Source organism: Malaclemys terrapin, chromosome 13 (genome assembly GCF_027887155.1).
Source record: "Malaclemys terrapin pileata isolate rMalTer1 chromosome 13, rMalTer1.hap1, whole genome shotgun sequence".
In the NCBI taxonomy this organism is placed as follows: Eukaryota; Metazoa; Chordata; order Testudines; family Emydidae; genus Malaclemys; species Malaclemys terrapin.
Window position 1 is genome coordinate 9,446,998 of NC_071517.1, and position 17,199 is coordinate 9,464,196.

Here is a 17,199-nt window from a genome sequence, read left to right on the forward strand (position 1 = left end):
GGGGACGGGTGGATTGTAATGCAATGCTGCACCCCTCCGCTCCTTCCATGCAGTTCCCCCAAGCACCAGCAGCTCTAGAGCAGGCAAGGAAGATATTTCAGGACTCATGCGTGCAGTTACTGAGGGAGGGTTGCAATACACCGCGGCCCCCCTCTTTCACCCTACAACTTCTTCCCCCTAGTACAACTAAAGCAGCAGCCGCAAAGCCGCCAGAGACCAACTTTCAGGTCTGCTGTGTGCAAACTGCACACGTCCTCCGCGACTGCACCTCAAAATCCTTCCAATGGACCCCCAAAATCCCTAGTAGCTATAAAGCTGCGAGGAGCAGTCCAGGCCTCAATGCACCTTGGAATGCATTAAACCAACTCTTCCCTGCTGTGCTTCAATTTGCCTCTGAAAAACCCGCCAGAAGTTGCAACGCGACCTTGGACAAACTTTCAATGGATATGAAATCCTCCCCTGTGAGAACGTGTGTAGGGGGCGAGTGCACCTTTCTCTAGCTCCCGTCTGCAACGCTCGCCAATGAGAAAAGAGCACCGGCTGCAGCAAAGTAGTCCCGTTTCCACGTTCATGCACGTAGCACCCTGCTCCCTCCAAGATAAGTGGTTGCAACCATGTAAATTAGACTGCAAGCTTCCCATGCATCCATCGGGGATTTCAAGGTGGCATGTTATGGATGCACCTTTCCCCACCAGGATGTAAGACGTTCACTTCTCCCTCTTCCCAAATAAGCAGTTGCCAAGGTGGCAAACTTCCACGACTCATGCAATGCGGCATGCAATGTAGGCCTCGTTCTAGAACGAGTTTTCAGACATTCAACCGGCTCTAGACACAGAGAGAGAGAGATTCCCCCCCCCCCCCCCCCCCCCCCCCCCGCAAACGACGGGAGGGACAGACAGCCCCATCGTGGCTTGGATCCAAGGATATTAGCTGTCCTCAGAGCGCAGCTATCTTTCTCCCCCCCCTTAGGTGGGGCAAGATCCTTACCCAGCCAATGCATTGAAATCTGGGCACCAGAGTAACAATGCCTTGATGAAGTTGGCTAGATTTGAACCTGCGACCTCAAAGTACAACGCTTCCTAACCCACATCCAATCCTCTAAGCCACGGAGCGCTTCATGCTACAGCGTTCACTCTGTTTCTATAGCGATGCAGCAGTAGCCACACCACAAAGCTGGCTAAAAAGCCGGGCTGTTTCCCCAGTTACCAATCTGGGACCTTTCACGAGTGTTAAACGCACGTACAGCGAAGTGTTCCATGCCGCACGCTTCGAATTATTAGCACAGCGTCCAGTCTAAACGTGAAACGTCCCAAGAAAGTGGGTTTCCCTCACGTTCTTTGGGAGAACATCCTGCAGTCTAATATAATTATATAACATATAACATAACTCGTGTTTGTAGTTTGATCCTATTATTATTCATTATATAATAAAATACAATAAAATCATAACAACATTAATATCAACTACCACTTTAGGAACGTTTTCTCCTTTAGGTTTACATCCACTAAATCTCCAGTCTTCTGGCTAATGTTGGGTCAGACCCCACGAAGTGAATCAGTTGCGATTTCACCCGATATCTTGTTGTTAGGGGAGAATTTGCACTGTGTAGTTTTGACACATAATGTAGCTTTGCACTGAAATAACTTTTTTGGCTTCCAGTTTTTAAATTGACATACCTTACTTGGCTTTTAGTGGCTGATGTCTTCCTCCTGAAAACAATATAATTTAAGTGGAATATTTATATGATATAATTTAATCTAGCTAGCTTTCTATAATGTATCTGTCAGTTTGCATCCAGGCATCCGTTCAGTCTTATTTGATTCAGGGCATCCTAAAAAAAGTACATGTATTCTGTTATACTGACACTCCCTCCACCCCCCTTTGGGTAATTAAATAAAGACCGAGACTTGGTTTTAGGACTTCAGCCCAACAAATAGCTGGCTTGGAAAGTGAACAGTTGCTTTGCTAAGTACAAAAATTTGCTTTTCAAATTAAAAAACACATGGGAAATCACCTCCCAAGCAACCAACTGCACTTGCATTAGGCATTATTGTTTATCTAGCTACTGATGGGTATGTAAGGAGTAACTAATACTATTCACCACTTATAATTAAACCTGTAAGGGATAACACAGCTCAGAACAGGACAGAAATACAGAGTTTGGCATTTATTACAAAAGTTAAAAACTTTTCCAGAAAGCTAATATAGACTCCACAAGATTTACACATTAGAGTCAGGACGACTTTTATTCAGTCGCGTTTTCTTTCTATGATTAATCTCCCTTCACGTAATACTTTGTGTCACATACCCCAGGAGGTCTGCATCTGTTCAACGAGCGGTGTCACCCACTCAAACAAGGAGCGTGTAGAGGCAGAAGTGCATCCTGGGATGAATATATTAGAGGACTCTCGGCAAGTGGCAATTGGAAGATCAGCCTCGAGATATTTGCCAACAGAGGACTGACTAGGATGAATCCTGCACAAGCAGCGGCTCTGGGCCTAGCTACAGACTTGGGCAGGGGTTCTCAAACTGGGGGTCGGGACCCCTTAGGGGGTCACAAGGTTATTACATGGGGGGTTGCGAGCTGTCAGCCTCCACCCCAAACCCCGCTTTGCATCCAGCATTTATAATGGTGTTCAATATATAAAAAGGTGTTTTTAATTTATAAGGGGGTCGCACTCAGAGGCATGCTATGTGAAAGGGGTCACCCGGACAAAGGTTTCAGAACCACTGCACTTGGGGAAATGATCGCCTGCGTATAATTAGCGGTCTGTGTTCCCTGGCAGAGAACAAGCTGAATGCGCCTATTTCCCAGAGCTGGCTGTGTTGCCTGGGAATAGTGCCACGATACCTAGGAGACTGAGGGCTGATGCCCCCCCCCCCATATCTCTCACCCCCTGAATCTTCAATTAATACAGCAACACAAATACAAATCAACCCCTTCAGTATACTGCGCCATGCCACCGTGTGCTTGTAATAAGTAGCTCTCATGCCAAGAAAGGTCAAAACCTGCTCGGTCCTAGGGTGTGGCAAATGAGCACTGTCTGCAGTAAAGAGACACAGTCCCTGCTCCCCTGCATGACTGTAGCTGGAATATACGCACTACAATTACAGTACAGACGTGCAGAGAGTGACTATATGGGCCAGGTTGCCAGAGCCGGCTCTAGACACCAGCGTTCCAAGCATGTGCGGCACTTTTCAAGGGGCAGCATTTTGGCCCTTTGGGGGCAGCACTTTTCAAGGGGTGGCACTCTGGCTTTTTATTTTATTTTATTTTATTTTTTTGCTTGGGGCAGCAAAAAACCTGGAGCCGGCCCTGCAGATTGCACAGTTATTTTGGCTGCACTGAGCAACAGAGGGTCCTGTGGCACCTTTGAGACTAACAGAAGTACTGGGAGCATAAGCTTTCGTGGGTAAGAACCTCACTTCTTCAGATGCAAGGCTGCATTGTTTTTCTCCTTTCTCTGACGCATCTGGCTCAAACTTTTGCTGGAGGCAGCAGTGTTTTAACAAGGTGATTGCGACATCCCAATACCAGATTTCAAATTCTCTGCCCCTCTTTCCCCTCCTTTGTTCTTCCTCCGCCACTTCTTTTCCCGCTAAGGGGTTTTAAAAAATTTACTACAAAGACCTATATCGCCATCTGCTGGAATGATACTGAACTGCACATTAAAGTTTGATCTATTTTGTCTAACTTTTCCACCAGTGCTTTTGGAGCTTAGTTGCCTTGCCTGCCTTCCTATTTCAGGAGGTGTGGGAGTAAGGCCATGAATTTTAAGGTTAAATATTTAATGCACGCCTTTAAAAAACGTTTTGTGCATAATGAAAGAAAACTGGCCCGTTGGCTCTGAGACTGAATAGCATGTTTCTCTATTACAATGAACTAACTATGTTGAGCCCTTTAAAATGGTTCATGCTTTGTGGGTAATGTGCTGATAGATCTTATCTGCAAAAGTGTCATTTGGATAGAATTCGGTCCTAGAGTGTTTCACTGACACACTAGACAATTTGCTGAGGTGCAATGGGAGATGTTTTGCTACTGACAGCATTCCAGGGTAGTGACCGTTAATGTCTAATGTTGACCTTTAATGTTGTTTTTTAATCACCCCACATTTAGAACGGTCAAACAGTTCTAAAGAGATCAAAATATTTCATGACGCACATTGGGCAATTTATTGGGATAACCTACAAATGCAAAATGCAACAGGGTAAGCATTGCACGTAAATACAGACGTTCCGCTGCTATTGAATGATGCGTACAGCAGCCTAAGTAACCACTCTAGCATTCTTAGGATGTCTATTTTGTAATCTGGCCATTGTGCCATTTTTCCCTGCACCAAAAATCTATCCCCAGCTTCATAAAAATGCTGTATCCCTGGGTCATTATGGTTACAAGCTAAGTGTCACAGTCACATCATTATGGCAAAATTGTAATGCATGATGTCCATAGGCCTGCTCATGATATAATAGACTTTATCATCCCTTTAACATCCTTTTTACAAAGGAGTGTTAACGAGACAGGTTATAGAATAATACATAATGGGCTTAATCCTGAAATACTCAAAACTCATGTTCTAAACCTCCTTTCTACCTCTGCTGATTCTAGGGCCAGCTGGTTCCAAACAGGTCTACACTGATTTTTGCTGGCTGGAATGGTACCTTCTGCATTTATTAGGGCAAATAACATTTAAGGGAGCGATGTTATTAGATTAGGGCCAGCAAGCACAGAAGACAGCTGATCAAAGCAGCAGAAAGCAATAGCTCCTATGACACAGACACCACAGGGATGAGTGTAATAGGAATGCCAAGATAATACGGATAGATTAGCGCCCTCCTGCCAAACTGCAAGAACTGACCAGGGTGCTCACCTACTGGTTCCATGCGTGGTGTATCTCCTTTGGTAAAAGATGTAGTTGCTGCCATTCAAGCTTATAGTCAAGACTCACAAGTTCTTTTCCCAGCTCTGCTACTGAAAGGCCCTTCACCTCTATCTTGCCTCAGTTTCTTCCTCTATGAAATGGAGCTAGATCAGGGGTTCTCGCGACAACGTTTTTGGTGGCCTCCAAATGCAGCCACCACTTCTTGCTGGTGGCCACTCTGACAATTTTTCCTAAAATACTTAATTAACTTTAGGGAAAAAAAAACAAATAAATATGGACATACACATGTCCAAATCATTGTAATTTATTTATATAGTGTTGGTTTTTTTTTTTTTTTTTTTGCAGACTCAATAATAAAAATAATGCACACTTGTCTCTATGCTTTACTGGACCTGAACAGAATAGAAACACAAATAAGATGCTTTGCACATTCTTGTCTTTTTTGTTGTGGTTTCTTTTGCCTTTTTGATTTTTTTTTTTTTAAAAACATGCTCGCTAGTAAGCCTGCTGCTGGGAAAAGCGATACTTGTCAGTTAATATCACGTTTCCCAGCTAGTTACTAAGTCTGCTGTGAAACATGATATTAACAAACATACAAATATCACTTTTCACAGCAGATTTACTCAGCCCGGACAAGACCAGGGACAAATTAAGCTCTGGATGGGGAGGTGGGTAGGGAGGCAGCAGGGGCGATAGGAGGGGCATGAGCCCAGAGCCCGGGGGACGGGAGCCTGCCACGGTGCAGCCGGAGCCTGCTGCTTGCCACCCCAGAGCTGAAGTCCGACCCCATCACCTCTAGGAACTCAGCAGCTGTCTGCTCCTCCACTGCTTCCCCCACAATCACCACCCTGTTTCTAAAGCAAGCTGAGGGTTTTGGATTAAAGATCCTGTGCACAGCATAGTGAAGAAGTAGTCGTATTTGTTATTCAAATATTGCAGATGTAGTGGCACACTGAACTCACGCACAGTTTCCACCAGATGTAATAGCGGTTTGATTTTCCCAGCAAGTGATGTTTTTATACAGGCGAGTAATTAAGCTGGGAAGTGGGTCACTAAAGCTTGTTAGCCTGACCTGCTGTTGTGTTTTGGGAACAAAATCACCTCCCATCTCTTTTGTGAATTGAGGTTAGCACACACAGCTGGGGGAGCGGGGCGTTTTCTTTGAGCCTACTATTATGAAGCTGTATATCCAAAATTTCATAGTACAGGGAGACTTGGAAGCATGGGAAGCCTCAGAAGATAATAGGTCGCTAGAGAGCTCTATGGATTATTCATAAGCCATTTTTGCTCTAGTTCTGAGCATGAATGTAAGGAGAAATGCCGTCAAGCATTGGAAGGAGCAGTATTATAAAAGGGTGCACATTGTATTAAGAATCTGCCTGCCGTCTAGGTAGCAACACAGATCTTCAGAAAATAACCGTTTGAGCAACTTAAAAAAAAAAACCCTCTTGATTTTGTGAGATCATTTGATAATTATAAAAGAGTCCCTCCCCCTTGAACCCCTTTGGAGGCCAAGACTCTAGCCAGACAATCTGATACTTGAGAGGTGAATTAAAAGCTTAACTGATAGAAAAGAGGCCTGATTGTCCACTCCCCTGCAGGCCAGGTGGTCATTTAGATTAGAGTAAAAGCAGGTGTAAAATGCCACAAAATCTGATCGGTAACATTCAACACCCACTTTGAACAGGTGCAAGTGATGGAAGGTGCAGCGCAGTAGCAAATCAGGCCCAATGGCAGATTTTGAAGATGTGATACCCATATCTGAAGCAAAAGTTTGAGCTGCAAAAGATTACTGGAGAAGGGCACATGGCACAGAAGCCTGGCCATCCTCCAGCTACATTAGATAGTAAAATGGTCGCAGGAGTTAGTCTTACATTTGCAATGGGATAAATATAAGAAGCTAAGACTGTTGGTTTGCCCTGATCATGTTATACTGCCAGCAATGTAAGATGCATGACAGTGAGTTAGAATGGCAAATGTGCCAACGGCAAGCATTGGTATAACATTTCTGGAGTACTTTTCCAGACTGCCATAGAGGTTTATATAAAGAATGAACTGAAAGTCTTGCTACTGCTTTTCATCACTTTTGGCTTCTCCACAGGTGCCATGTTTCCCTGGGTGCTGATAACGTATGCTGTTGTTACCCCTTAAATGCTTATATTCACGCAGCCTCATCTCATATGATGTGAATTACAAGTATCTCTGTTTTGGAATCTGTCGCAGTATGGATACAGGCCTCTGGGACTGGCTCATGGAAGGGCTAAATGGGCAATATCTACTATCTGGATTAGAATTCTTTCATTAGTCCCAGAGAGAGACTGCCAGAACCCATCTGCGCGGTTGGTTTCTCTTTTCCTATTCTGAATCACCCACCGCCTGACAGATTAGAGTCTTAGGTATGTTTACCTTTAGGATAACGTGCTGATGGAGTTTCCTTAGCACTGGAAGAGACTCCAGTGTTTGCAGCTGGCTGTGAGACTCCATTTTGGATCAGGTGACGGGGCTGGTGATGTGTCCAATCTATTAGGGGTGGGGCTAAGGGACTATTAAACCTCCTACAGGCCTTATTCCAGTGTGAGGGCCCGGGTTAGGGGGAAGTCTGCACTAGCCTCGAAATGCTTATTTCAGATTTGGAGTGGAGCAGAGCTGAGATGTTCATTCAGGCTTAGAGATCTAATGTGATGCCAACTCCAGAATTTACTGTAGTTTTAGGAGCTTCCTCTAGTGCTCAGAGCTGGTAGATTTCACTTATTGGTAGGAAAGCTTTTTTTAATTAGGGGATTTCTAATGGCATGTTTATTTTTTATTAAGCTACTACTAGAATACTGCAAGTTGAATGTCATGCTTCCTCTAGGATCTTAAACTGAAACTCTCTCTTCTCCCCTTTCCTCTATGTGTGAGTGTGACCACTATTTGTTGTCTCCTTCTGGGCATTGCAATACAGTCTTTGCAAACCTGAGAAGCTGTACTGAAGTTCTACCATAGTGTTTTTTCCTGCCAAGAGTTTTGCAAAAAGTGAGAATTCCTCTTGCAATGTCTTGGCAGGCTCCATCTCTCTAAAGTACTAAGTGACCTTTACACAGCAGCAAATATCTTCATTTGTATCTGACAGTCTCATTCTTCTACTGACTACAAAGGAGTGTCTGCTGCTATCTGGATGCATAGATGAACTGCAGAGATAAGCAGAGGAACAGTGCATGGCGAATAAGTGGGCTAACAAATTCCAGTACAGTAGAAATGACTGGATTCAAATCCGCAGCAGTAACAGGAGATACTGTGGAAGAGGTTTCTGGTTGCATCTGGTGCATCAGGCTCTCTTTGTGCTAATAACTGGATAAGGAAAATTCCTCTCCAGAGTGGTTAGGGAAGCTGGTGGTAAAACTGGGGTGGTAGCATGGTCCGGTCCATACACTGACCTTTAACTGAGATTGTAACTAATTACTGGCACAGTTGGCTCTGTGCATGATTTGTGTCTAGACACCACATGGTTCTACTCAGTATTGGTAACCAGTTTTAAGCCTCGGCAGGCACAGAGCGAGGTCAGCAGGTTGGTCTCTGCGTAATGGGGAATCTGACTCCCCAGTGGGTCTTGCTTTATGTGCTGCTGAGGCTGCATGTCTCTCAGGAACTCCATCCCCTTGGGTCTCTGCTGGACAGAGATGCTCCCGTTTCCCCAGGATGCATTCCTACAAACGGTGCTCTGATGGGAAAACAGCTGCTGGGTGGATGCAAGCTAAACATTACTTCACCAGTCACATTTAAGAGTAGAAAGGTGGCCGGTAGGGCTGACAGCGATAAAGACTTCCGTTTGTTGCAAGATAATGTGGATGGAGGTAAATATGCCTTAGCTGATATAGCCCATACATGTAGTAAACTACTGGCACAGCTAAATGACCTCCAGTTGGTCAATACTGGAGTTGAATAACGTTAGTCACCGAGTCAGAGAGATGTATGTACAACTATCTAATATATGCACATGGCCCCATTTGAGGCCTTAGCTCTATTGCAGGGGTCGGCAACCTTTCAGAAGTGGGGTGCCGAGTCTTCATTTATTCAATCTGATTTAAGGTTTTGCGTGCCAGTCATACATTTTAACGTTTTTAGAAGGTCTCTTTCTATAAGTCTATAATATATAACTAAATTGTTGTATGTAAAGTAAATAAGGTTTTTAAAATGTTTAAGAAACTTAATTTAAAATTAAATTAAAATACAGAGCCCCCCGGACCGGTGGCCAGGACCTAGGCAGTGTGAGTGTCACTGAAAATCAGCTCGTGTGCCCCCTTTGGCATGCGTGCCATAGGTTGCCTACCCCTGCTCTATTGTAATACCCATACTTCTTAGATTTACTGTAACTTGCTACTTATGAATTGTGCTGCTCCCTCCCCCAAATTAAGGAATCAAAACATGCACCAATTAACCACATGGCTCAGCAAATGATCTATACTGGATCCAGATGTAGGACCTGTGTCCTGATCCTGCAAACTGGCCACAGCTGGGAGTTCCCCTGGACTTAAAAGAGGAGTGCTTGGAGGAATTAAAAGATCACTCCCATGAAGTAGTAACATTATGTATCCTACAAACTCCTGGAATCTCAACATAAGTGTGTCAGGTAAAGAATATACTGAGCCAAATCTATCCCCCCATGCCAGCCATCCAACAATACTGAAGTTAATGGGGTTGGCATGGATGTAACTGAGGGCTCTTCCAATCCTGCCCTCTCTCTGAACTCAAAGCACAGAGTTAAAGGTTTAGAGTGATCTGAAATACGCAGTGTATAAGTGGGACTTGTGGCAAAGGAAAAGGTTAGGTTAGTCACCCCCAGTAAAGACATTGCCTTTTAGTCATGCAGGAAAAGCAAATAATTTATTTACACATCTGTTTGTACAACATTACAGCTACCTGTAATGATCAGCATTAGCGAGAATAGCATTTTTCCATAAAATATATTGCAAGAAAATACAGAGAAAGTGATCTGGTGACATACCGCAACAATATTTATTCCACTTGTGTTGTAATTAACAGGATGAAATTAAAAATAATCATGCCATTTTAGTAGGCTATCCATTTCAGGTCTGTTTCAGTAACCAGGTGATGGGTTTTGTTATAGTTCATACCAAGCAATCTTTGAAATTCAAAAATCATCCCCTCAAAGCAGTTTTACAATCCCATGGTCTGTGAAGTGGGCAACAGATTCATTTCAATGTACTTCTGCTCTACGGGAATTGGAATGAGGTACTCACAAACCATAGCTTCTTGGGTTTTTTTTGCAACATGCCATGATGTGTTTTCACACTGTCTCTAAGGCCTGGTCTACACTGGGGGGGGGAAGATCGATCTAAGATACGCAACTTCAGCTACGAGAATAGCGTAGCTAAAGTAGACGAATCTTAGATCAACTTAGAATCACTTACTTCGCGTCCTAGCGGCGCGGGATCGACAGCCGCTGCTCCCCCGTCGACTCCGCTTCCGCCTCTCGCCGTGGTGGAGTTCCGGAGTCGATGGCAGAGCGATCGGGGATAGATTTATCACGTCTACACTAGATGCGATAAATCGATCCCCGATAGATCAATCACCCTTAGAGCCAATGCTGTATATCGGGTATGGACAAACCACTAGAAAATATGATGTAAGGCACAATTCAGGGGCCTGATCGTTTAAGGAGATGAGCACCCTCAAATTCCAAATGGTCTTCAGCTCCCATCAATTTCATCTGGCGCAGCTCTGGGGACACTAAGCAATTTTCAAGCCAGGTCCCTGGCTGGCCAGAGATAGAGAGGATCCAACCTCCTACTCTGGTTTCTGATTCTCTGGCCCAATGAGCAAGAACTATACGGAGAAGCCGGAGGCCTTGCTTCTGCTCCTGGGTCTGCTTTAACAGCCCAAGGATGCACATGAGGCCTGCACCTTAGTTTCCCCGTCTGTAAAGTGCTTTGAAATCCTTGATGTATTGGTATTACTGTCATGCTTTATTGCAGCGGTTCTCAAACTGTGGGTCGGGACCCCAAAGTGGGTCACAAGCCCATTTTGATGGGATCGTCAGGGCTGGCATTAGACTTGCTGAAGCCCAAGCCCCACCACCTGGGGCCAAAGCCCAAGGGCTTCTGCCCTGGGAGTCAGAAGGGGGTCGTGGTGCAATGAAGTTTGAGAACCCCTGCTCTAGTGTAGTTAGGACCTAATCCAAAGCCAACAGGAGTCTGTTCCTTGACTTCATGTTTTGGATTAAGCCCTCCACTGAAGTCACTGGGTGTTTTACCATTGACCAAACCCACAGACAGCACATGGCAGCTTATGGGTAATATGAAAGCTCAGGAGGGAGACATTCTTCTGAAGAGGCCATAGAGGGGATCCCTATGCCCTGCTCATTAGGACATTTCTGCACAACTTTTGTACCATTTTATCTGTATTGATGTAGAAATCACTATAATCAAATCATGCAAAACCCATTGTGCAGCTGCAGTGATACCGGTCTAGCAGTAGAGCTTATTTCCAAAAACTAACCCAACATAAGCACCTTTTGGTTTTTTATACCAGCATAACTGTCCAGAGCAAGGAACTGTTCTGATCTAACTATATAAACTGCCAGTTAAATCGGTACAAAAAGTATGTGTAGATCTTCCCTTCAGACAGCACGTTACTTATTCCAGCCCCATGTTGTATCATCACATTTATTTTCAAACTGACACCTTGCACCCCGAAGCCCATTCTTTGGAGAAATTCCCACTCAGCATGAGAGAGTAGAGCTAAGAATCCCAGGATGAACTGCAAAGCATTTTAACTTTGATACAGTGTGGGAATCGGTAGGTCCTCGGATTTCACTTTTGGGTTCAGCTGGCAAAACAAATCGCCAAAAATCTACTCCTTGAACTGAAATTGACCTGAAATGAGCTGCTTCTCTGAAAGAGATTTTTGTCTCCTGGTCATTTGAAGTAAAAGAAAACCGCTCGCCTCTACAGTGAATAGAAACCATCATTGTCAAATCAAGACCTAACTAAATTGAGAGGTTTAGTTATTTTGAATTCACCGATATGGACAAGATACAACTGGCCTTATAATAAATGACACTAGCACAATAGATTAGTGTGTGTGTGTGCGCGTGTGTGACATCACTTTACAAAAGATACCATGCATCCAATGTGATGCTTCTAAAATAAAACAGAGAACTGCTAATGATTTTTAAATTTAATTTGCTAAGTAGGTTAGGACATGACATAGCGCTTCTAAGAAAAACCTGTACAAAATGAGTATTTTTTTTTTACATCCCATTGAGGCACATGAAATACAAATCTGGTCTATTTTATATATACACCTTTACAGTACATGAAACGCAGAGATGATGATCAAATGGGAAAAAAAATTATATATGTGCCCAAAATAGCAGATAAAATGTGGGGGAAAAAAATCTGTAGCCTCATGGCAGGCGAGTAAAGGCACAAGGACTAAAAATAACCATGCAATAAACATAAGTACAGTCTGTGCAACGAAGCAAACTGAATGGCTCCCACGATAGAATTTACAGTAATTCTCAAAATATACCAGTATTTAAACATACTGTAAGTGCAACATTTACTGCTCTGTAGCATACTAAAGTATTCATGTGGAGTGAAATTCTCCCTGCACCAAGCCCAGGGAAATGGGCTCTGGGCAGGGTAGAAGATAAGACGTTTTATATGTTGGGAAGACTGGGGTTACAGAACAGTCATGCATGGTCTATTCCAGTCTGTAGGGTGGAATAGCTGCAATCCCTCTACAGGGTGGTTGCTGGACACTGGATCCATTTAAGTGCCAGCCTACCCCGAAGAGATCCCCTCTGTGGTGCATAGCGGGGACCCCTGCCCACACCTTTCTTCATAGGCCTGACATGCAGCATAAGTTGTTCAGAGGGCTTTATGCCACCTCTACAGGCCACAGTGATTCACTCCACTAAGAATGGTGCCAGGAAAGTCGACAGCTCTACTGTTACAGCTGTGACACTAACATCCAGTTAACAAATAAAGTTGTGTGCAAGTTCAAAGTGGGTGCAGGAAATATATCAAGGACATCCAGTTTTATTAATACATATTTTCCACTATGCTTCAAGTTTTAGCCCAAAAAAAGGAAAAGAAAAGAGAAAAGAAAAGAAAGTAACCTAAGGATTACTTTACAGTTAAAAAGCTGCAAGACTTTTAGTTTATTGTCCCTCCAAAAACCCAAACCGCACAATTTAAGGAATGCAATGCAACATTTACAGTGGAATTTATTGTAGCACAGACCTGGCTGAATAGTGCCCTTAACTACAGCAACCCATACATACGTATGATGATCTGCATCTGTCTATGAGGTACAGAGTGCTAGGCTAAGCTACATGGTGAGGCTACGTCTTGCAAATATAGGTTTTAATCACTGCATTTAACTAGGTTGCTATGCAGAGCAGGCGATAAAACCTAGGGGAATGTCTTAGTGCAGCCTCACTCTGGACTGGTTTATGGCTGATCTACACTGCAGATTCAACTATCAAGGCAACTGGCTGAAACATGGTCCATGTAGTACAGAGTGGATCTTAATTGTCTTCAGTAACCATATTATAGCTGTGGATAGCAATAATCTGGTTATTGAACATGATTAAAGTCCCAAGAGTTTTAATATCTAAAAATTCCCTTCTGTGAAGCATTTCAGGTGTATTCTCCTCCATTTCTTTAAAATGGGTACACTAATGCACTCCGATATCATGGTGGTGGGCATGGTATAAGCACCTAGACAGGCACATGCTCTTCTGTGCAGCAGTGAAAAGGTTAAGTGATGAGCAAGGACATGGGTGGGGGTAGAGGATGTGCTCTGGTGAGATCTAGTTAAAAAAGGTTCCTCTCCTGCTTACTGGAGCAACTGCCAGTAAATTATACAGCGCAATGGATTTTATTGACTCAAACTACAGATTAATGGCACATGAGTTGTGAAAGACCCATTAAGGGTTTATCAGTTCTAGGATTTAAAGATGCATTGTCTGATAGTGGTGACTAATCCGTTCTAAAAGACTAGTGTAGAGAAGGCAGTGAATTCCCTTAAGAACAGCAATGTTGAACAGCTCCGCATGATTTAAGATTATACACGGCCTTGTCTGGACTTTTAGAACAGGTCAGTTAGCTGGCCCCTTCTACCACCAGATCTTTAAATCCTGGTCAAGGTAAACCCTTAAAGGGCAACCTGGCTAGTCATTTGTCAGCCAAGTGATGGTAGCCAGCAAGTGTGAATTGGCATTTGGAAGCATGACTCTTCCTGCATGGAGTCTGTTATTTACTCTGAGCTATGGACAGGATTCAAAGTCCATTGAATAGATAAGTGCTGCACCTTCTCTTTCCGGTGGCTGCCAAAAGTCACTTTAATATTATCCTCAACGATGCTTTACACTATATAGCTCTCTCTGTGTGTATTTAGATCTCAAAATCATGCAATGAAAGCAACTACCCTCCCAGTCTATTGGTATGAGATAACCAGGATGACTGCTTAATGTTTGTTTCCCCTCAGCTCTCTTAAAAGCTTGCCCATGCAAAATTCACATCATGGATCATACCGGGGAGTTTTGCCCAAGACAGGACTGCAGAATTGCACCCTAAATAGATTTGGGCTCTACTTACATGTACAGGCTTTTAGATTCAGATCCCTTGCAAAGAAGGATTTATACCTAAGAAATGGGAGGCTAGAGTTCTTGCTATTGGACGACCAGAATCAGGTCTAAGCAAAAGGGAGCCAAATGCACGATCCCTAGTCTCTCTTGCATGAGAGCATGTGCTACCCAAGTCTGTTTGGGAGCAAGCCTCGAGCAGTTCTTCCCATCTGCAACAGCAAGTGCTACACAGCCAAATTATACTGATCATCAAAACTATTCAGCTAAATTAAATTTGCCCACATAATTTGTTACCGAGGCCCTCTTCACCCTGGCCAAAGAAATTAGTCTAACACCTCTGTATTAACCCAAAGCACAGTTCACTACAGAGCCACTAGAGCTGGTCACATTTCTTGAAATAGGTAAAATTTTGATGTTGGGAAAAATTCAGTAGAAATGTTGGCAAAATTTTGGATCTTCCCCAACACCTTTTTTTTTTTTTTTTTTTTTTTTTTTTTTTAAACCAGCTCTCGTGCTAACACTCTTTCCTTGGTCAATGTAAATAGGGCCATTAAGCCCTTACCTACAATAGGCTTTTTTCTCCTCTAAAACCTCCTCTCATTGTTGCTAATGCTGGCTCATCTCCATCAGTGATAGCAGCAGTGGGGCTCTAACATAGACAAGCTACTGGGGTCAGCTTGTGTTTCAAGCACTGTATCATTTAAACCTGCTCAGAGCAGAGCAGCGCAGCGCAGCATGATGGTTCAAACTCCAGCATCCAGTCTACATTAGTGTTCCTGTTGTGGCTATCACATGTTGTGCTAAGACAGTGGTAGGAACAGTGGGGGGAAAAGCCTACTAGATACCTCCAGAGACATAAGACCCATCACACAAAAACCCACCACCATATAGACTTGAATATTCAGTCTCCATACTCTACCTTCTCAGCCCTGGAAACAGGTGCTCCGTATCCTGTCTGAGACAACTGAATAATGCAGGCAGCTTGAAGCACTGCTCCCCTGTAGCTTGAGGACCTAATCATGCATTCCTTGGACAGCCAAACCCCAAGTCAGTGCGAGTTTTGACTGCCCAAGGAATGCAGGATCAGTCCCCAAAGAGGAGATTCAAGTCATTCTCATACCTTTCCTAAAATCTGTCATTCAGCACCAAAAAACCTCCTCAAACAGGCTGCTATTAACATACACAAGCTATCAATAATTTGCCTTGTTCTGTAGGTAAACAAATCTGTGCTAAGGGCCCTTAACCTTCCACAGACTTGAATTTGCCCCTGGTAAGTTTTTGATCAGATCTCTATCTGATTTAGAAAGTAGAATGACCACCAATTAGATCTCCACTAGGCAAAACGGCATGATGTAATTATTAAAGCAGGTAAAAAGGCCAATTTTTTTTTTTTATGGGAAATGTGAACAAAAATGTTAATTTTTCAAAATTGCAAATTTAAATAGTTTGCTTCCCTCTCTTTTTTTATCCTCCTTTCCTGGTAGCAAAATAGAAACAGGAAAAGGGTGGAGGAGAGAGTGGAAGACATTTTAAACAAAAAGAAAATACCATTTTTCTTCAAAGTGTCTGACCGTTGTTTTTTTTTTGACCAGCTCTAATAATCAGACTAAGATAAGAACCCAAAAACCCAGTTCAGCCAACGTGGGCGCCAATATAACCTACTCTTTGCTTAAGTTAAGTTACCAAAGTGTTTCATTTGTAGGTGTTCAGTTGACCTCACAAAAGTACAAGAGGAAAAATAAAAGTCTAGACAAAGAGCCTGTATAGACAGAACATAACGTTGTACGTCAAGGTTACAGAATGCAAACCGAATGCATCCTGTAACCCATATCAACCTCTATACACATGCAAAGTTTCATTAACACCCCTCTGCCCTCCCCCAACTTGCTATGCATCAAGTAACAGACAGCTGTTGAGATCAATAATCCGCTATTTAAAAGTATTAAAACAATATGCACTACATAACAGGAATGAAATTGTAATGTTAATGCTTCAGTTTAGTTGTGTTACACAGCGACTGCCATGCCCTTTTGATGACTTTCCGGGAGCAGCTACTGTAATGACACTTGATACACAGATGACCAGTATTACTTACACTGAGCGATCTGCTCACAGAAAGTCTGATCCAACTCCTGTGGAATGCAACAGGCCGCTTTGCCATTGATTCAATGGGAGTTCGATCAGGCCCCCTGATTCAGGTTGTCTTGAAAACACTACACAAGTTAGGTTTTTTTTTCTCCCTTGTTTAAAGGACGACAACCTTGTATTTGCTGATATTTAAATCAGAGAAGTTAACGTATTAATTTATTTTAAAATTCCAATATGCTTGACACTTATCCCAGACTACCAGACCTAGGCCAGAGAGGACATTTAATACTGACTTTTCTTATTAACCCACTTCCCCAGCTGGGTCAGTGTGTTATTACAGGGCCCACTCCTCATTTCTACATTAGCGTTAGTGTCCTAAATTGCCAACCTAAGTATAACTGGCCAAATTCTTTGCTGGTGTTGACTAGCACAGGTCCATTAACTTAAACAGTACTACACCATTTTATACCAGCAGAAATTCAGACCTTCATCTCTCATTAGTGTCCTAAGTGGATTAATTAAACTATAGTAATTCTTCTGTAGAGCTGGTTGAAAAAAAACAAAAAACAAACAAACAAAAAAAGACCCTGAATTTACTCCCCCCCCCCCCCCAAAAAAAAAAAAAAAAAAAAA